This window comes from Heterocephalus glaber, unplaced genomic scaffold (assembly GCF_053883595.1).
Source record: "Heterocephalus glaber isolate CG9 unplaced genomic scaffold, H.glaber_assembly_v1.0 deba00001538, whole genome shotgun sequence".
NCBI classification, from domain to species: domain Eukaryota; kingdom Metazoa; phylum Chordata; class Mammalia; order Rodentia; family Bathyergidae; genus Heterocephalus; species Heterocephalus glaber.
Window position 1 is genome coordinate 18,658,866 of NW_028258333.1, and position 21,653 is coordinate 18,680,518.

The 21,653-nt window shown below is 46.9% G+C and overlaps 1 protein-coding gene and 1 non-coding gene across 5 annotated transcripts in view; one reads left to right on the forward strand and one right to left on the reverse strand.

The window, feature by feature from the left end:
• Window positions 1-2,465: 2,465 nt before the first annotated feature.
• Pdzd2 (PDZ domain containing 2) overlaps window positions 2,466-21,653 on the forward strand; it is a 392,505-nt gene continuing 373,317 nt past the window's right edge. For 2 of the 4 annotated variants that reach the window (XM_004848663.3, XM_087189448.1), the window contains exon 1: window positions 2,687-2,825. The gene's annotated coding sequence lies outside the window, so the exon portion shown is untranslated. Of the gene's footprint in view, window positions 2,602-2,686; window positions 2,826-21,653 lie in introns of those variants that run through there. The other 2 variants (XM_087189446.1, XM_087189442.1) reach the window with 2 other exon arrangements.
• On the reverse strand, window positions 15,497-15,603 carry LOC147824492 (U6 spliceosomal RNA). Its single transcript, XR_015442318.1, has one exon. It is a non-coding gene; the product is annotated as a U6 spliceosomal RNA (small nuclear RNA).

The following is a 21,653-nucleotide window of genomic DNA, read 5'->3' on the forward strand; positions in this document are numbered from 1 at the left end:
AGGTAAACCAAATGCCACTGCAGTCCTGGCAACCTACCTGGACTTATCTGAAGGACAATGCATTCTTTTACCTGTCACTGATGTATTGTAGCCCAGGATAAGAGATGATTTTCCTTTGTTCATCATTTTAGTCTTTCCTTGCTCTTAAGACTTGGCTTTTCTATATACAACCTCCTCCACATCATCTATATTATGAGCAACAAATTAAAATAGCAAAATGGATAGAAGCACTAATCTGTGACTAAATATTTAACAGGGGGCAGAGAGGATTTACATTTTGATCTTCAAATGCTGGAGAATAAATGCCTTCAGTTGTCAACTTTCCAATTTGACCAGACTGCAAGGGCAAAACAAAATTTCCATGCATTTGATTGACCCCTTGTGAGTTGAGCTATTATTAGCAGCCAAGAACTTACCAAAAAATATCTGGAAAATATCAGAGGAAAAGTGATTGAAACTAGAAGTATTTTAAGCAGGTCAGCAGGACAAAGTCTGAAGGAGAAAGATGATGAAATAGTATATCTGAATATATTATATTTATGGATAATACATTACTCATATAACATACACATAGATATTTAACAATTTGCTTTAATTTTGCAAATATTTACTGAGTGGCTATCAGGCTGAACACTATAGCACACTGGGCTCTGGAAACAACAAGATGTAGTTTCTTTTACCTCCAGGACCTCATAAGCTAGAAATATGTGAGATGGCACACTGATCACTACAACTTAGTACATCTGGCAAGGGTTATGCTACCAATTCACAGAAAGAGCCACCTTTGCAGCAGTTAATGAGGAGGAGCACACTGGATATTGGTACTGGCACTAGACAAGCCTTCCCAGGAGATGTAGCATTTCAGTCTGGGATTTCAGCAAGCATAGGAGAGTGGCGATGTCATTCTGGCAGAGGAAACAGGTTAGGAGTGCATGGCTGGAATGGAAGGACTGGGGTGGAGTGGTAGGAAATAATAGTGAATATGGTTTCAATGATAATTCCACTTGCACATTCGTTTATTCAGTGAACGTTTAGTAGGTGCTGAAGGAAGTAGACCTGTGTCATGTACAGGATCCAAAGGCTGAGAAGACATGGGTTGCCCCTTCATGACTGCAGTGATTAAGAGTGGTGGAAGATGAACCTGGGTCTGAAAAACAAGCAGAAAAACACCAGTCCTGTACAGTGTGGAAGCATTTTTGGGATAGCCCAAAATTCACTGGGCACCTCCTAAGTACTGAGCTAAATAGCTATGTTACCTTGTGGATCCTTGCAGCAATCCCACAGGGTAGGTGTTTTCTCTATTTGCAGATAGGAAGAGAAGCCGAGTGTCTCTGAGAATGCACAGCTCCTAGTACACGATCCTTGGATTTGTGCAGGCGTTGATCTCACTGGCCTGGTAATTGCAAAAGCTGAAGAAGGGGTGAATTTAAAAATGCCACCTCCAAATGCCTTGGGACCGCTCCGTCTCTGAAGCTGTGGACAGCTCTGTGGAGTCTGTGCAGGTGATGTCTATCTGCCCTTCCAAGAGACCAGAGTTTAATGCCTCTGGGCAAAGCTGCAGCCAACTGTTCCCCACCCCATCCCCATCCCTGTCCCCCTCAAAGCAAAGATTTCCAATTACTGCTCTGCAGAAAATCTCAAAAGTATTATTCAACTATTCATTATCCCAGGTTATGTAATTTTTCGTATTTTTTTTTCTCTTATCTGCTAGCACTTGAAGACCAGCTCTTGCTCTTTTAAGAGAGCTTAATTTGCAGAGCTATGCAGTCTCCCTATTATGTTCTTATCATTCTCTCCCTGTGGTAGGCAGAATGACAAGGATGACAAAAAAAGAGAACCAAAAATATTTGAAGGCCTTCCTGAAAATCCACGGGAAGGAAGGATCCGAAAATCCTGAGACTTCTGTTTCTCGAGTGACCTGCAACAAGGCCAAGGGCGACTGGCGTCCGCGCGCTCGAGGTCCTCTCAGCAGGAGTTCCCGGCCAGCTGGAGCTCAGCGACCACCACCTCGGGCCTGGGGATTTCCCTCTCCGGCCTTGGGGGGGGGGGGGACTAAGCAGCTCCAGGTGCCAAGAGTTCCCTCTCCCGAAATTCTCGCCCCAGTGCTAAATTAACTTTGGCGTCCTAAGGACCAGAGGCCAAGGGTAGTTTAGGGTGGAGAAGCTCTTATCTCCTCTGGCCTCCCCACCCCATTCTTTGATAAGGCAATGGGCATTTTTCTGGATGCTATCTATGTAAAATGCTATGCAAAAGCAACTTCAAGTCCCCTACCTCCCGCACTTCTACCTAGATGGCGCTCCAAGCCCTGCCTGCTTGGAATTTCTGAGCCACTTTCTCCCCAGGTCTTTTCCTCCCAGGATCCCCAGGTTTATGAAGCCGGCGCACCAGGACGGCTGGAGACACGTCCTGCCAGCCTGGAGCCTAGCTCGGGGAATCCCCGCCCACCTTGTCCTGGGGGGGGGGGGAATCCCCGCCCCCTGTCCCTGTCACTCCAGGAAGGGAGTTCCCGCCCCTCGAATCAACCAGAGGGTGGGAATCCCCGCCCATGCTGGAGCCCGGAGGATCCCCAGCGCTGCCTGCGAGGAGCGGACTCCAGTGCCGGTGCGTGCTGGCCCCGGCAGGGACGCGGTAGGGAGGCTGCGGCGGACGCCCCCAGAGCGGCGGGCCGAGCCGAGAGGGCCAGGATCGCTCCTCTGGCGGCTGCGGGCGAATCGCGGCGCTGCAGCTCCGGGCAGGCGCCGAGGCAGCAGCTGCGCGGGGACCGCCGGGCGGCGCCTGGGTCTGTGCGCGAGGAGCAGCGGGAGCCTACGCCGGGCGGCGAGCAGGTGAAGCCACAGTCGCGCAGCAGCCCGGACTTGGGGCTCGGGAGGGCGCGGGGCTCGGGGAGCTCGGCACCCACCCCCGAGACCGTGTGCATGCGCCGGGGAAAGTTCAGAGGCAAATCGAGCGCGGGAATCCCAGCCCTGCAAGGCGGGGAGTGGGGCGCCCAAACAGGGTCCCGCGCTGGGGGGTACAAACTCCCCTTCCATCGGGTCTGCGGGAGAAGAGGTGGCCGGACAGAACAGGATCGAGACCGTGTCAACCAGAGACGCACTGCTGGGGGCATTCCTGACGGGGCCAGAAGTGCTCCTCCGGGGCTGTGGTCTGGCCCCCTCCTGCGCCGAGACGGGGGTTGTTCGGGTCCTCCGGCCGGGGGCACTGTCTCTGGTGCGTCCTCGCGCGCTTCTTCGTCGCCAGCTCTCCGGCCCGGGGAAGAGGTGCGCCGGACGAAGGAGTGGAGGGGGCGCGCGGAGCGCAAGGGCGTCGCTGGGTCGGGTATTGGCATCTGCCAGGGAGATGGGGAAGGTTCCAGTAGGGAAATCTTTCCCTCTAAAGTCCGGTTCTTCCCCAAATCTGCTCCCTCCCCCAACTTCGGATTTGCTTTCACGTTTTAAGTCTTTGGGCTGCCAGTCTTCCTTGATCCTGACAATCCTTCAAAGCGCAAGGCCGACTGGAGTGGGGGAAGGAGCCGGGACCCCTGCCGGAGTTCGCCGGGAACCTGTCCTCAGCTGCCTGTCCGACCAGGAGAGACCTTGATAAGGGACACTGGGGTGTGAAGAGCGCGGGGTCTGGCACGGGCTGGTGGCAGAGACCGGAACGGCAGGCGCGAGGGCATTCCAGAGTCCAGACCTACGTTTGGCAGCAGGGAGGGCGGCGCTGGGGCACAAGCTGTTCCAGCGTCTTGTCTCCCACACCGCTGGTGTTTCCCTTGAAATCATGACGAGGCTGCAGAGATGGTCTCCGAGTGTCCTCAGAAGGTGGCTCCCCTCGAGCCTCAGGCCTCCTTCTCCAGGAGGTCTTCCACATTCAGCCTGCTGTGGGCTTGGGCTAGAGCTCTGCTCTTCCTACTGGGCCTAGCGGGTGGGAGTGAAGCAGGTAGGTGCAGGTTGGCAAGTGTGGTGTGGGAGGGCTGCTTGTGGGTAGAATAACACCCCTGGCTTCATCAACTCTTTCTTCCATTAGGTTGGGCCAAGAACGGCTGCTCCTATAAAAGCCACATAGTGCTGGGGAGTGGGTCTGTTGGGGGGGAATAGGACAGGAGGTGGCAGGTGGTGGGAGAAGAAGAACCAGAACCAGCGCAAGGATAAAATGCACCTCCCTTGACATAGATAATATGCTCCTGGAAAAATATTGAATCATATTTTAAATCTATCGTTGAAATTGATTTTGCATGCACTTACAACAGTTTACTATTTAAGGAAACTTATGATAATTTCCCTATTCATTTCAATCATTTTATTTTTGGAGTACCTGTGGTTTGCTGGGCTTAGAGGTTCCAGGGGCTATGCATAGGTGGAAGAAGAACCCTCCCTACTGCCAGGGCTTCAGTCTAGCAGGATAAGCAAGAGAAATCTGTGGAAAGCTACGATGTAAACCAGTGCACTTAGGCATGCAGTAGTGCTTCTGTTTATTGGTTGAAGGAATGAAGAGACAATTGGACCAATAAAGTGTGGTCCAAATAAAACATTTGGGGAGTATGGAGGAAAAAGGAGTTACTTTTTTTTTTTCCAGTACTAGGGATTAAACTCAGTGCTGACCTGCATCCCTAGCCCATTATTATTATTATTATTATTATTATTGTTATTGTTATTATTATTATTAATTTTTTAATGTGCTTTCCTTAAATTCCCCAGCTGGTCTCAAACTTGTAATCCTCCTGCTTCAGCCTTCCAAGTAGCTGGAATTATAGGCATCAGTGACGGCACCTGGCTAAAGGCAGCTACTTTCAACTAAGAGCATCTGAAAGCCTTTGTGGACAAGGTCCTAGGTAGAAGAGATCCGTGCTGAAAGGTTGGTCCTGAGCTAGGACTAAGCCCTTCAGGGTTCGATGGGGCAAGAGGCTGAGCTGGAGGATCCTGGTTTTTCCAGATGGTAGGGCATGTGAGGAACCGTCACGGTCAGATATATACTTTGCTCTTGCAGAAAGAATTGGGACTGGGGAGAGATGAGAGGCAGGAGCCCAGTGAGAAGGCTCCCATAGTAAGATGGTGGGGGCAATGATGAAGGTGAGAGACAGCTGCTGGGAAGAAAAGAAAGACTTGTCGGATGTGAACTCAGAGTGTGGACTTTAGTCAGAGTCAAACAGAAGAGACAAAGGTCGCCTGCAGGTTATGTGCAAGGGTACACAGTGGACTGAAGTAGGAAGCTTAGGGATTTAACATTTGACAAGCCAGGAACCTAGAGAGGTCTTCTAGACTTCTCTTTCTCACTCCTTGTTATATCTCCTTGTAAAGCCTATCAGTGGCTTCCTGTGGGATAATTCCAAATTCTACGCATTCTTCAGATCTCTATCACCCAACATACACACACACACACACACACACACACACACAGAGAGAGAGACAAGAGGTAGAGACGTCATGACCTGCAATGATTTTTGCCTTTACAAAGCTATTTTTCTTGGTTGGCAGTGGTAGAAGGTTGGCTCCTAGAATATCCTTTCTTTCCTCATCATCCTGATAAACTAGTTATTCTTCAAGATCCAGCTCAGGGTCTTCTTCTTCTCCGTGATTCCTGCTGCTCTGTCTAGGAGGTGTTGAGCAACTCTCCTTTAAACCCCCTCTGGGCTCCTGCAGACCCCTGTGAGCATGCTCATCAGGCTGCCTTGGGCCTTATCATATTCATGTCAAGGTAACCCTGGAACTGTTGCCCATCAGCTTCCCAGGTTAGAAAGGAGGAGAGGCAGAGGGGAAACCGAGGCTGATTGTACTCCAGGGTGTTGTCTGAACCCTGACTCGGAAGCTCCAGGCCTCATGGACTGGACAAGGTAACACAGAGCTGGAGGTACTTCCTTGGTCTAGATTGCATGGGCCTAAGTGACTCAGACTGTGATAGTAGGGAACATCCCCATGCAAGATGGCCCCAGGTCTGTCCCAGTGCAACCGCAAGGGAAGAAATCCCAAGGAAGATGCACCCACAGAAGGTCTGTACCAAACTCAAGGAGAACACGAACTTGGAGACTCACCAGTTTTAACCTCTTCTACCTTTAAAAGTGTCCCCACGTGCCTGTCATCCCAGCTTTCTGGAGGCTGAGGCAGGAGGATTGCCGCCAGTTCAAGGCCAGCCTAGGCTACATAGTGAGTTCAAGGCCAGCCTGAATTGTATAGTGAGATCCTGTCTCAACTCCCCTCCCAAAATTAAAAATAAAAGTATCCTGACAGTACCAGGTAGGATACTGAGGATAGGTTATATCTCAGAGATAGGAAGAACCAAGCAGACAAGCCCCTGAGGGAGGTAGACAGGTAGCCAGGCAGGAAAGTGAGAAGGGCCAGCACCCAGAGGGATGGAAGGAAAAGCGCTGACAGGCTGAGAAGAGGTTGTGAAGGATAGTTGCGGGGCCACCTCACAAGGGATAAAGGAGAAAGTGATGAGGGAGAGAGCGAGCCAGCTCCAGATCTGCAGGTACAGACAATCCAGAGTATCTGGGGAAGGCGGTGACAGGGAAGGAAGGTTTATCGGGAGATTCCCCCAGACCCCCTCACAGGGGTGTTTGGTAAGCAAAAGAGAAGTGGAGAGAATGGAGAAGCCAGGTAAGGGGTGCTGGGCGGAGTGAGGGCCAGAGGGCATCAAGAGCAAGTGCAGGAAAAGAAAGTCTGACCCCTGCCTTCCCGGGAAGGCAGGAGGGAAGCAGAGTTTCTGGGCGGCACTGGAGAGAGTGAGCCACAGTCCAGCACCAGGGAGATAGCTAAGGGGATCGTGGGGTCTGCGAAGGAAGGAGGGCCATCTGCTGAGACCTAGGAGGACGCTCGGTGAGGCTGGGTGGGAGAAAGGGCCCAGGACGCTGCTGGCTGGGGAGGTGGATGGTGCTGGGCGCCTCCTGAGGCCACCCACGGGGAAAGGAAGGGCTCCTGCGTGGCTGGGACCCAAGCAGTGCCGAGAGCCTCTAGCCGGCCATCACTAGAATTTCAGAGGCTCCATTTGCTCATATGTGAAACTGGTACAACGGCCACTTCAGAGTTGTTCCTAGGAAGGGGGCAGAGAGGTACTGAGGCGTGTGTGTTAGTCCCCCAGTGACAGCCCCTGCCCCACGGTGGGGCCCTAGGAACAGTGTGTTGAGGGATGAGTAAGCCTCTCGCCAAAGTCAGTGAGAGCCCAGTGAATAGAAGGCAGGGCTCTTTAGCAGACTCAACCCAGGCTTCCCCTCAGCTTTGGTTGACAAGCTTTGGACATTCTAAGCCATCTGGCTTCCCTATTCCCACCTCAGGGCATCTCTCAGGATGCCCGGCTTTTCATCTGCTGGCTCCTGGCAGTGGCTACCTCTGTATTTCACTTCCCTCTTGTGCAAAGACTAGTTGTGGGGCGCAGAGCAGAAAAGGCCTGGGTGAGTCCCCTGCCCCTAGGTTTGGAAGGGGACAGTGCAGTCACGCTTCCCCATGCCTGCATTGGAGGAAGCCTGGGGCCCCGGAAAGCCGAGAACCTGCCCCATTTAGCTATGAGAACTAGAGCCACAGCCTGCACTTGCTGGATCTGAGGAACTGTTGTCTTTCAGTGCCACTTGTGCAAGATGCAGGTGGGTGAGGAAGAATTAAACACCTGTACATCCCCTGGGCTTTATTAATGAGTCTTTCTTACAGGTAGAAGGATTAAATATTCTCACTATTAGTGAAGAAGGAAGGAAAAGGAGCACTTAACTTTATTTACTAAACACTCTCTTGTTCCAAATTAAATGAAATTTGGGAGAAATGTGTGGGATCTTTTTTAAGGAAATAGAAATATAGAAAATTTTTCTCATTATTTTTTGTTTTCTGCCTGGATAGGTTTATGTCTAGCTTATGTTGTCCTTTGGGCTTATATACAAGTTGCATATAGTGATAGAAACTTTTATGACATTTACAACTTTTCATCTTTTAATCTCATATTATCCATATTCTAGAGATGGGTGGGGAGGGAGGTAGAGTTGGGAAAGAATACATTTCCCATGGATTCTGGGCAGGAGGAGGATTTGGAGCCAGGTAGGTCATTTGATTCATTCTGATTGTGCGCTGGAGTTCACTGACAAATGTGTTCCGGAAAACACTGAGAGCATTTACAGCTAGGAAACTGGGTGGTTAAAGAGGCCCTTTGTGGTATGGTAAAGGTGGCTGAGCTCAGGGAGGGCTTGTTAAGGCACCGAGTGTTCGGAGAAGACACATTTTTCTGTGAAGTGACTCCAGTTGTGGGAAGAGGCCGGCCCTGGCTGTGGCCTCCCTCAGATCCCAGTGACAACTTCTCCGCCTTGTGCTCAGTCCCATCCTGAGAGGGCCTGGCTGCTTTACACCTGCTTTGCCCCCAGGAACACACTGTGAGTGATGTGGCTGGATATTAACTTGCAGAAAACCAGAATCTTAAGATTCTTAACCCTCTTTATGGCATGATCTAATGAAGCCAGATAGCGGTGAACATCTGGCCAATGAAGTTATCCTTGAGTTATTTGCTTCTAGTTTATTGGCTGTTTCTGTGGCTCACCATGCACTCCAGGACCCATGAAGAGGCTATGGAAAAGCAGAGTTGGGGCACTGACTTCACAGCTAAAGTGGACTCATTTTGCACACATGATTGTTGTAAGCTGGAGATAACAGCAGGAGGTAGGGAGAGTTGTGTTGTTGGAAACAGTCTGAGATGTCAAGATATCCACAAGGGGTTAAAAATAAAAACCACAGACTCCTAAGGATCTGCAGATCCTTGAACGAGTACTAATCCAATTGCTTGCCTTCACGTTGAAGTAAATTTAGCCCTTTCCAGATAGGATCTGCACTCCTCTAGCAGCTTCCTGAGGTGGGGCTTCTGAGGTGTATTTAACAGAAGAGCTCCCCAGACCAGACCCTTTGAGGTGTGTGGCAAGAGTGGGAATGGATGTGAGCCCAGCCACTCCTGGCCCCGTTTTTATCAACACTTGGACACCTCCCATACTTGGTTTAGCAAGCACTAGACTTCACTCTGCCACCTTAAGGGAATCACCCAAGATAAAACACACCCAGCCTGTTGTCCTGGCTTCAGGGGAGTGATCATTGCGCTTTGCTAAAAATAAAGATGGCAGTCACACAATGCAGAATAGGGTTCCTACCACAAGCAGTGGGCACCTTGGTTCTGTGGAAATCCAGAGTCAGTTCTCTTGCTGGGATCTGCCCATTGAGGCAGGAGAAGCTAAACTGGAAGGAAGGTGGCAAAGAGGGCAATTTTGGATCACAGTGCACTCAATAGGAGAGGGAGGCAGGAAGCAATTGGGAGGGGACAGGGTGCCAGAGAGCTTTGAGCTCCTGGATACAGTCACTTCCACAGGACATCTGGAGATTCCTAGGGGGAAGACAGAATAAACACCTACTCTCATCCCTTTCACCAAAGACCAGCCTGGCTCATCCTGCTTAAACATCCTGGGATGTTACTATAATTCCAGTATTCTAGAAGACTAGAGAAGACTGGGAATAGAGAAGCAAGTATGTTTCAGGTTAGCTGTTAAAGCTTGGGTTGGTGTATACCAATTCCAGTAATGGCCCTCAACTCTGAAGCGTCCTGAGGACTTGTCCACCAAAAGTGTCTTCAGCAGCCTGACCTCTCTATTCCACCAACATTAAGTAGTTCCTGACACTACTTAGGTTTGCATGCAGGTAACCAAAGACAATCCCAAGCTCTCTCCAGGCATTCCAACATTTATGGTTCTGCATGGAAGATGAGACTGGAGTCGAGTTTAATGAAACAAGATGTCAATAAATGCTACATTTTTGTGTGCTGGCCAATGTCTGATCTCAGCTGTGTTTCACCTCTCCCCCCCTCCCATTTTGGCACAGTGTATTTTATAGAGATTTGGGTAAAACTAGATTGTGCTATAATAGGTCTCCTGGTGATGAAAATTAACTTCCAGGGCTAAAGCAGCCATGCAAATATTATTACAAAGTCACTCAGCATACAAAATTGGCATAGCTTTCCTCCATACTTTGCCACTGCCCACTCTCTCTCCTACCCCGCCCTGGTCACATTATTCCCAGTATCATTAGGCTAAAAGAAGAGACAGCTGAAGCCAGAAAATGTGCTCCACGTGTCCTCAATCAGCATGGGCTCTCATGAGATAGCAGCAGTGAGACTGTGTGAGGAGGGAAAGGCACAGGAAAGGATTGTGTTAGCCCCTTTCTGCACCTGCTACTCATCTCCGAAAACCTGAACAGATGAAAGGCTGACTGATTTCACTATGGTGACTTCTGTGGGCAGCAGTTCTGGGCACCTGGGAGGCACCTGTGGCCCCTGAGTGCACTTCCCAACTTCCGGTCCCTCCCCTGCTGTTTCCTAAGTATTGTATTTATCCTGAGCATCCCAGATTTGCTGACTTTTTCCTATGCTCTTCAGGATCCAGCACAGTACCCAGTACCCAGGTAAAAAGTAAGATGGTTTCAGTGTCCGCTACTTGGCAGGCACTGTCCTTGATGCTTTGTATATACTAACTCATTTAATGGTTTTAACAGCCCATGAGCTGGATATCTTTATTACTCCTAGGCTGCCATAACAAATTAACACTAACTTGGCTGCACACATTCTCGCTGGCTGGAGCCACCCTAGCTACATGCACGACTGTCCCATTGGGTGGGTCTAATGACAAACAGGTCTAATCACTTGTCTCACTCTTTTTGTTAATAACATTCATAAAAAGCCACCCGATGGGACAGTCATGCATGTGTGGTTCAAGCCACCTGACAGTAAGACATGAATGACAGCCCCATTGTGAACATGTTAAAACAATGAAATTTATTTTCTCCTTTTACCTATTGATGGACGTACAGTATATGCTGTTTCCAAGATATATATATATATTTCCCTGTAATATGATGATTTTAATTTGGGAAGATATCTAGAAGGGAGAGAGCTGGGTCAAATGGAATTTTTAGTTTTTAGTCTTTTGAGGAATTTCCACACTGATTTCCAAAGTGGTTGTACTACATTCCCACCAACAATGTACTAGAGTATCTATGTACAATGGAGTACTATGCTGTCATAAAGAAAAAAAACCCTGAGGCATTCTCAGGTACATGAGTGCAACTTGAGAACATGATGTTAAGTAAAATAAGTATGACAGCTCAAAATGACATGGTTTCTCTTTTATGACAAGCTATATAGTTTTTGATATATATAAAGAGCAAAGTAGAAGTGAGATAAATAGGAAGTGGGGAGAAGTTCTAACAATATTTAAATATATATACATGCTAATTGGTTTCATATATACTACTAGTTTTTACCTTAGATCATTGAGAAGAAAGCTTGCCTTGTTTCTTTTGTGTAAAAATCTTCTTGGTTTATGTCTTGTACCAAGTAACTACTTTGAAGATCATGAGACACAGTGTAATAACTATTGTTATTCTCTTATTTGGTCATGAAATTTTGTTTTATTTTTTTCATAAGATAGAAAAAGGAAATTTATTCTCTCCCAGATCTGGAGCTCATGGTCTGAAATGGAGCCATTGGCAGGGCGGTTCTCCCTCTGAAGGATGGAGGGGAGAATTCTTCCTCATCTCTCCCAGCTCGTAGCTGTCAACACTCCTCATGGCTGCTTCACTCCGTTCTCTGGCTGTGACTTCATACTGCTGTCTTTTATGTCTCCTCCCATGTTTGGCACATCTCTACTTTGTGTGTCTTTTCTAAGGACTTTTATCATTGAATTTGGGCTTACCCAGATAATCCAAGATGATCACATCTAAAAAACTCTTAATTTAATTACATCTGCAAAGACCCTTTTGCTAAAGAAGGACACATCCATAGATTCTGGGCTATGGCCATATCTTTTGGGGAGCCATCGTTGAACCCACTAGATCCCCCTTTGCAGATGGAGAAATAGCAGTGCAATGTGGTTGAGCAAAGTCTGAGGTTTTAAGGCTAGGATTTGGTGAAATTGGGATTGAAGTACAGCAGCCTGCCTCTATGGCTTACATTCTTTTTGGTTTTGTGAAACAAGGTATCACTATGTAGTTCAGGCTGGCCTTGAACTCACTGTGAGTCCAGGCTGGCCTGGAATTTGCATGATCCTCCTACCTCAGCCTCCCAAGTGCTAGGATTACAGTCATGTGACATGCTGCCCAGTTTCCAGTTTGCATTCTTGACGACCATTCTCTACTACCTGTCAGTGAATACGCCCAGTGATTGTTTATGGTATGAACGGACAACAGGATGAGAGAGTAGGTGCATAAAAAGGTTCTGATGACAATAACTGGCTAACATTCTTCTGCCTAATGTGTTGGAAATAATAACAACTAATACTCATGCTATAAGATGTCGCCTCAGGGCATGGCCCTGGGTCCTCTTCTCTGGCTGTTCTCCCTAAGAGACAGATCTCAAGTATCTCAAGGCCTCATCTCCTAGCTCTGTTCTGTTGCTTTCCAAACGTGTGCCATTAGCTTGGCCTCTTCCCTGAGCTCCAGACTCACCTGCTCCACTGCCTGCTTAACATTTCCATGTGGTTGTATTGTAGCATCTCAGTAAACGGCACCACCATCCACCCAAAGTTACGCCCCCTTAAAGCTAGAGACCACTCTTGATTTTTTTCCCACCCTATGCTCCCTAATTCCACAGCAGCTACTCCGGTTAAAGCTGCTGCTACCTCTTGGACCCTTGCTGCGATTGCCTTCTACCTAGGTCCCCTGAGTACACCCTTGACCCTTAGTCTTTTCTCCTTAGAGAAGCCAGAGGGTCTTTTTTTTATTTTTCCTCTTAAGACTAATTTTTCTAGTGCAGTTTTAGGTTTACAACCATATTGAGAAGAAAGCACAGAGATTTCCCATTTCAACCTCCTGCATCCAAGTGATACATTTGTTACAAATGATGAACCTATGGAGCCACCTTGTTGTCATTCAAAGTCCATAGTTTACATTAGTGCTCATTCTTGGTTGTACATTCTAAGAGTAATGACATGGACCCACCATTGAGCATCATACGGTGAAGTTTCACGGCCTAAAAGTCTCCCATTTTCCACCTATTCATTCCTTTCTCCTCTCTGACCCAGAAGGGTCTTTTAAAAACAGAGTTCAATAGGGCTGGGGATTTAGCCCAGTGGTTCCATTGCCTGCCTTACAAGCGCAAGGACCCAAGTTCAATCCCCAGTACCCACCCCCCCCCCCCCAAAAAATACAGAGTTCAAATCATGTCACTCCTCAACTTAAAACTGGTGATTTCTCATCGTTGCTATTTGAATATGACACAGGTCCCAGTGGCCTGACACACCTCTCCCATGCCTTCTACTCTTACCACCCATTTCTCTCCCTCTGTGCCCGGATGCACTGTCTTCCCTGTTTTGGAACACACCAATTTCTGTCTCACCTGAGGGCTCTCCTTTGAAAGCGTCTTCCCCCAGATTCTCACAGGCATCTTCTCCACAAACCTGTGATCTAAAATGGCAGCTCCAGAGCCCTCTCTCATGACTTGCACCTGTTCTGTTTGAAATAGAGCCTTTTATTTCTTTTTTTAATTTTCTAGCTCACCTTTGGAATATAAGCTTCATTAAGTGAAGACTTTGTTTTGTTCCTGTATTTCAGTTGTCTACAACAGTACCTGGTATGTAGTAGACGCTAAATAAATAGCTGTTGAACAGATTGGGCACATGTAATATCTCAGGCACAGTTCCTAGTTACCCATATTCTTCAGATGAGGAAACAGCTCGGAAAGTTTAAGTGGCCTGCCCAAGGTTATTTCAGAGTCAAACAAAAATTTGAATCTATACCTCTTTGTCTCCTAAGCCCAAGTTCTCCACCACTGTTCCATGCAGAGTCTCTGAGAAGTAGGAGGCGCCCAGGATCCCTAAGTCCCTGCAGAGTTCTGAGCTCTCTAATTCATTCAGATTCCCACTGTATATTCCTCCCAAAGTGTGGCCTAAGACTTAAGCTTGACAAGCTAAGAAGTTAATTTCTCTTTTTCCCCACTTTGGGGTTTTAAGACTCAAAACAGAATGAAAGGCAGCCATGATTAGGTTCAGTCCTTATCTGCAAAGGTAGCATTAATTTCCATTCAGAGAAGGCCTGGTTTTCTTTACAAATGAATAATTTTCTGGAGTTTGAATTTCTCTTCCTCCACATCTCTTCCTAGCTGATAGAGACCTATGGCAAGAACACAAATTTCACTTTTGGATTGGTGGCCTCAAGACTCTCCACTGGGTCTTGCTGAAATACAGGTCCATTTCTTTGTCATCAGCTTTGGGTCAGACCTGGAAATTAGCCAAGGGTAACTTCTTGCCAAGTACAGAGCTTAGAGGTTGCAGGCTGGGAGACTGAGAAAGCAGGCATTTTCCTTCCTTGCTATTGGAGGTTTTTTCTTTCTTTCTTTCTTTTTGAGACCAGGTTTTACTATGTTACCCAGGCCGGTCTTAAACTCCTGAGCTCAAATCATCCCCTCCTGCCTCCGCCTCCTGAGTAGCTGGGACTAAGGGTGCACCAGTTTAGATCCTTTTTCACACATCAGGTCCATCTTGAGTATTAATTATGTAAGCATCCTGGTAAGTAAACATCAGACAAAACAAAAAACAAACAAACAAGAAAACCCACTCTTTTAGGCAAATAGTAATTGTGAGAATGCCCATGTGTTGGTTGCGGTTTATTCACTGAAAGGGCCGTCCTGGCTGATTAGTGTGTCTGACAAATATAGCTGCTTTCCTGCAGGAAGGCAGAACTTGGGCAGGGCATTTGATAATGTCGCGTGTGCCACTTCTGCTGTCGTGAGTGCGGTTTGCTATGGTAACTAGAACTTTGCCTGAGGGTTGTACATGTAAAGTGTCACTCATTGGTAGTGCCCTGTATTTTTAGCATAAACGAAAGAGGAGCTGCTCATTGTTCCTGCTAGCAGGCAGGTGGGTAGTCATATTGGAGCCCGCACTGAATTGTGTATGCTGTCGTCATGTGGAATTTCGCCACCCGCCACGGTTCTCGTGTGGAATCAAGAGGGCCTCCTGGAAGTCCATTGGTTAAAATACTTGCTGGAGCCTGCACACCAGGATAGCTGGACTTTACTATTTTTTTCCATTTAGTTTATTGGTACATTTTAGGTGTACAATACAGTTACATTCATCATTGGGATCTTGTACCTTTACATGATGGATCTTGGTTCTTACTTTTCCCCCATTCCCCTGCCCTCCCTTCACCCTCTCCACCCTTCCCTATTTACAAAGACTTCGTTTTCATGTTTTTCCTTTTCTCATATTTTTCCTTTCCCTTTCCTTTCCCCTTCCCCTGCCACTTCCCCTATTCCTTTAGACATTTTCTGCCTATTTCACAATATCAATTATACATTTTGATTCTTACTTACACTTTTAGTTTTTCACACCAGAGAAACTATTTGGTATTTACACGTGTGTCCTATTTATTTCACTTAATGTGCATCCACTTAGCTATAAATGTGCATCCACTTAGCTATAAACGTCTTATTTATTTCACTCCATGTGTATCCACTTAGCTATAAATGTCTTTATGGCTGAGTAGTACTCCATTTTATAAAAAACCCCACATCTTCTTTATCCAAAGATATGGAACCCTTCACGAATTTGCATGTCATCCTTGTGCAGGGGCCATGTTTATCTGCTCTGTATCGTTTCAATTTTAGTATATGTGCTGCCAAAGCGAGCACTTTACTATTTTTTAATAACTTTCTCAACCCCTAATCCCCATCTTTATCTTGTCACAGCAGGTAAGCTTTGCTAACAATGGTGGTCCTGCAGATGGGATGTGGGTTGCTTCCCATAAAGCCATTGGAAGCTGTAAAAGCTCAGCAAACAACATTCAACGGAGGTAGTATTTTCCTCTCAACATGACACTTGGTTCTCTCCTAGAGCTTATATTTTGTCCTCAGTGCCCTCAAACTAACTTTTCGTTCTTCTTCACTCAACAAATTTGTATTTAGCGCATGCCACATGGAGAAAAGATATATACACTTCCTGTCCTATGCATGGGGGATACAGATAATTTAGATTGACTTGAATTATCAAATGTATCAAATTGTTTAACGCTCTGCTGGGCCAGGGAAGGAAAAATGGAGAAAACACTGCTGTAAGAACATAGTAAATCTCCCGACCCTCACTTTTTTGGGGGGACTTGGAAGTGGCTAAGATCCCCTTTGGCATATTTGCTGCTACATTTCTAGGGCAGAGTGAATCCAGGCCATGTAACGTTGGGCTCCATCACCAGTAGGTTTGGTTGGGGATGTGAACTCTAGTCTAAAGCCAGAGTCGCATCTTAAGCTGCTATCAGCTGAGGTTCAAAAACAATAGGCTGAAGAGTTTTTTCAAGCACGGATTACATCCTGTATGATGCCATGACTCAAACACCCAGTGCAGTATGAGATCCTAGTAGACCCATTTTGTTCCGTTCTTGGTTTCAATGAATGAAATTAGTGTCAGACCAGCATGTCTAGGTTGGAGAGAAGATCTCAGACTATATTTCAGCTAATCCATAGAGATCCCATGTCTGAAATGGTGCTGCCCTTCAGAACATATAATCTAATGAGGGAGATAGGAAGTCTGCAGCTGTGCTAGTTAGGATTTAGACAGTTTCTTTCTTCCTTTCTTCAGTGCTGGGGATCAAGCCTAGGGCCTCACACATGCTAGACAAGCACTTTGCCTCTGAGCTACATCCCCAGCCTATCAGTTAGAACTTAGGATCTGTAGAAAAATGAATCTTATGATAAAAGCCTCTGACGAATTATCCTTCCATCAACAACTATTTTTCCAAATGAAATGATTTTCATTTTACACCCTAATCATTTTAGGTGATTTCACGAACTATCTATAGAACATCACACTGTACAATTCTGTTTAGTCATGCAGTAAATGAAATATCGAGACTTGCTGTGTGTTGAATACTATGATCCTAGTAAGGAAGATAAGCATTCAATGCATGTTTTAAACTGAGTCCAGAAGAACATGACCTGTAGAGAAGTGCTTGTCCACCTCACTGTCCCTTACAAATTGCTCTTAGGAAGGTCACCAATGATGTCTGTATTTGCTAAATCTGGGGACCATTTATGAGCCTTTTACTTGATCCTTCAAAGCATTTGACACTCGCAGTTCATCACTCCATTATCCTTGAAATGTTCCTTATCTTGGCTCCTGGGCACCACACTCTCCAGGTGTTCCAGTCAGCATTCTTTCTTGTTTTCTTGGTTGCCTCCTCTTCTCTCTGACCTGTCACCAATGCTAGAGGGCCCAGGACTCAGTGCTTGGACTTCCCAATCATCTTTGTGTGCTTGCTACCTGTGATGTCAGTCGTACTTGTGGGCTTTCACTGCCATCCATAACCCAGGAACTCCCCAGAGACCTCCATTCTTGCACTGGTGCCAGCTAATTGCCTACCTGACATCTCCCCTCAGTGTCTAATGGTCATCCGGGACTTCAGCATCTAGAACCAAGTTCTTGATTCCACCTCGTACCTTCCAGATGCTTCATCGCTGGCTATTCCTTCACATTCATCTAGAATCTACCCTTGCTTATCATGTTTCCCCTCATCCATGCTCTCCTCATCTCTTAACTGGACTATGTTAGCAGCCACCCAAATGCTACCGTTCCCTTTCCCCCTCAGTTTATTCTCAACAGAGCAGCCAGAATGATTCTCATGAATTACAGATAATTCCATGTCACACTTCTGCAGAGACCATCCCAGTAGCTTCCCATCTCAATCAGAGTTAAAAGCTAAACTCATTACATAGCCTGCCAGACCCTTGCTGAGCTCTCTCCTTCCTCTGCCCTTCTCTCTCTGAAGTCACCTTTCTTCTCTCCCTCTCCGCTCCAGCTACACTGGCAGGCTCCTGCCTCAGGGCCATCACAGCCGCGGTTCCCTCTGTCTGGGGTGTTCTTCCTTCATGTAGCTGAGCTCTCCCCCACTTCCTTCAGGTCTCGATTCCAGTGTCCCTTTTGGTAAAGTCTGTGCCACCTTACTCCAGCATGAGGTGTCATAGCCCCTTTCGCAGCTTTATTTTTCCCTTGGCACATTGTCAGTTTTATATACTGCATATATATTACGGACCTGATTTGCTTTTCTGCCTGCTTCTGATTATAATGTAAAACTGATGAAAGTGTTTTCAGAGGGAGGAGTGTTCTCTGTAGATCACCATGTATCATCAACATTTAGAACAATGCTTGGGGTGCAGTAGGCATTCAGAAAATATTTGTTGAGAGAGTGAATTGGAATCACTGGTATTTTTAATTTAAATACGGATGTCCCAGGGATGGTGATTTAATTGGCATGAGGACAGTCGCCCCAGCATTGGTAGTTCTTGAAGGCTCCCTAGGTGATTCTAATATGAAGCCGGAATTGCAAACCACTGCTTCATGATCTGAACTCTGCGTTATTTTTTCCCCTCCTTGGAATTTTACCCCTGGCATATGCTGCTGCATTCTTAGAAAATCCATTCATTTCAAAACTTAAATTGTAGTGAGTGGTTTTAATGAAGTGTGTGCTGTGTTGGATAGCATCTTCGGGTTTTAATTGGATCATCTTGTCAGAGTGAGTGCAGTGGTCATTCATCTCTGTTGACCTTGGCTGACCTTGGATGAGGAGGCGCCAAACTGCATTACAGAGACAAGTGTGTTCTTTGTTAATTTCCCAGTTGAGCATCAGACTTTGGTTTTTATATTTGAAAAGTGAGAGGGGATTTGAATGTGGCTAATTTTGGACTTCCATTTGCCTGAATGCACTCTCTACTGCACATTTATCCCATCCCTCCTCTGTGTCCGTGGCCCACTGTCTAAATTCTTTTCGCCCTTTGGGGCCCAGGTGAAGTCTCCTTCCCTTTGAGAAGCCTGCCCTCCTCACCTGCCCTGCAGCCTCTCCCAGAGCACCTGGCTAAGGCACTTGGTATCCAGCCCCATTGATGTGGTTGAACCCTTGGCTGAAGGTGTCTTGTTCTTCTTGCCTTCTCCCACTGGACTGCACTCTGTCTGAGGGCCCTGGGCCATCCTTTCTACCTCTCTCTGTCCCCAGAAGCAAGAAATGAACAGCTGTTGATGGATTGGTTGAACTGCTCTTGTTTAATGCATTGGCCACATTGTCTCAGGAGCATTGCCTAGGGGATGGATGTCCCTTGTTAGCTGGAATTAGGAATTATATCCTTCAGAAGCCCTGGCATTTTTCACACTGGCATATCATTGACCTGTATCGTTCTCATTTTATGATTTTTTTAAAGCAACTGAATACATAGCTTGTAAGATTTAAAACCTCAAGATTTTCATACCCTGTTTGAAAATGATGCACTTAAAAAAAGCTCAGATACAATCACTTTTTGCCTTATTTTTTAGATAGGCTTCAAAAAAATAAAATTTAAACTGCCTTTTGGGCTGACAGGAAGGCTCCAAAACATGACAACTGGGCCACCTTACGGGGCCCCTCTCGCTGTTTGAGGGAATGACGTTCTATTCAAGTCTCATTATCAAGTTAACATTTTTCACTTCAGCAGCCTGGGGGTCAGGGAACCTGATACACTAGGGTTGAGGAAGGGTTAGAAACTAAGTTCTTAACACCTTTGTGGCCTTTTGAAGCCCTAGGCTTAGGGAAAAGTGATGTCATGGTGAGACAGGAAATGTTACAAAGCTGTAAAATGTCATAAACTGATTTCCATCTGGCCATAGGTATATGAGATCCAGAAAGAAAAGCACACTGTATTTTTATACACCCGGGTAAGGTTACTAGGCGAGTATATCATGGGAAAGCTGGTGACACAGTGTATCAGGACTTTTCAGCAAGGTGTTTGGAAGGTCCTCAAGGCGTCTTTGTAGGTAAGATGCAGGAGAACTGGGAACCAAACAGCAGGAGCGCACATGACAGCTCCATGCCCATACAAAGGGACTGGCAGATTGTGCCCAGAGAGAATGAAAGACAGGCACAGTTCTGCCAGTGGTTTTTATTCTGCTCCTGTGGCTTTATCCTCTCCTGTTCAATGTTTTAACCAACAATCTGAATAAAGACGTGGGTGACATGTTTATCCCATTCACTCATGACCCAGATCTCAGGAGCACAGTGACCTCATTTCACACCAGAATCAGAGTCTAAATCGACTTACAGGATAGGCCAAGTCTTGCAAAAGTCAGCCAAGGAGCCTGAGTAAAGATCTTGCACTTCAGTCTGAAAAAGCCAATTGTGTTTGTTACGGGGTGGTCGGGAGCCTGTTTTAAGAGCAACCTTTGTGGAAAAGATTTAGGCAGTTCTGGACTAGGTGATCAATGTATGTTAACGTGGTGAGGTGCCCCTTAAGTCTATACCTGCCAGGTGTGAGGGCCTCAGAAGCAGAGCATCAAGCTCTACACAAGTCTCACACAGGTAGGCTGCTGTGTGCTGCTCTGGGCAAAACATGGTATAAAGTGGCATCTCTGGAGGCAAGGGCCCAAGACAGGAGAGTGGAGGGGAGACATCTGTAGGGAAGACAGTGGCTACCTGCCAAGTCCCTCGCTTTCCAGCCTATACCCCTCTGGACTATCACTTTATCTGCTTCTCTGCCAATACCATACCTCCCTACCTGCTTTCCTTCAGCTGCCCCCACCCTACAAAGTCTCTGCACCAAATACCTTTGACCACCCTTGTGTTCTGGCTACTAAGGATTTCTATGAAAGAAAAGACCACCCAGCTATTTGGGTTGGTGTGAGCGCAGACTAAATGATCACTGAGCAATCATGCCTGCAGGCTGGAAGACAGGTGGCCAGGCTCCCTACAGAACCCCAGCACCCTCTCCAACATCTACACCAGCTCTTCCCTCCCTTCAACCTCCTGCAGTAGAAACTCAGCTCTTCCCCTTCACCAGGCGCATCCAGCCTGCGCCGTTTCCTTGCTGCCTCTGAGAACCTTTCCCTCCCGCTATCACAGGTTTCCCCTCTTGCTTCTTTCATGATTGTGCTTGGTCAGGATCCTCATTCCCTTCTCTTTAACCCCTCTGCCTCTACAGTCTTTCCTCTCCAGCTCAAACCTCCTCATTCCTTAATACCGCTTATATCCTTAACAACCACCTTTCTTGAGAAGATGGTCTCTATTGGCTGTTTTTGCTTCACTAATCTCTCACCAATTCCTCAGTGGACTGTGCGGGCTGATTCCCACTCCTCTACCCCAGTGAAGTGCGCCAACATGTATCCGCACCGGGAGCTTCTCAAGGTGACAGTGTGGCCAGTTCTCTCTTATGAGACAGTATTCTCCTGGCTTCTGACCCCACTTCTCTCCTGGTTCCCCTCCCACCTCTTAGGCTAATACATAGTCAGAATCGTCTCTCTAGGGTTTCTTGAGTTCTTCTCCACGGAGGCCTTCCATTAGTTTTTATACCAACCTTTATTACCCCTCTGCTTTTTTTGATTGAGTTTTATACTTTGCCTCTTTACTATTGATGTTCTCATCTCCCCACCCTGGGCAATTTGAGGCACATCAACCACAGCCAGCACCTATGTGCGGATCACTACCAAGTCTGTACGTTCAGCTCCAACCTCTTCTGAGCTCTGGACTCAGATGTCCAGTACCTACCTGCCGTCTCCTCCTGAGCTTATCACCTTCCCCACGGAAGTCTGCTGCTCCTCCTGTCCCCTAGAGTGGCCAGTGGCACCCTTGCTCAGCCAGCCACACCCTGAAATGAGAAATTTGGACTCATCCCTTGCCTCTTTGCAGTTCCTTATATTTACACACAGGAAGTGTGCAACTACAATACACTGCATG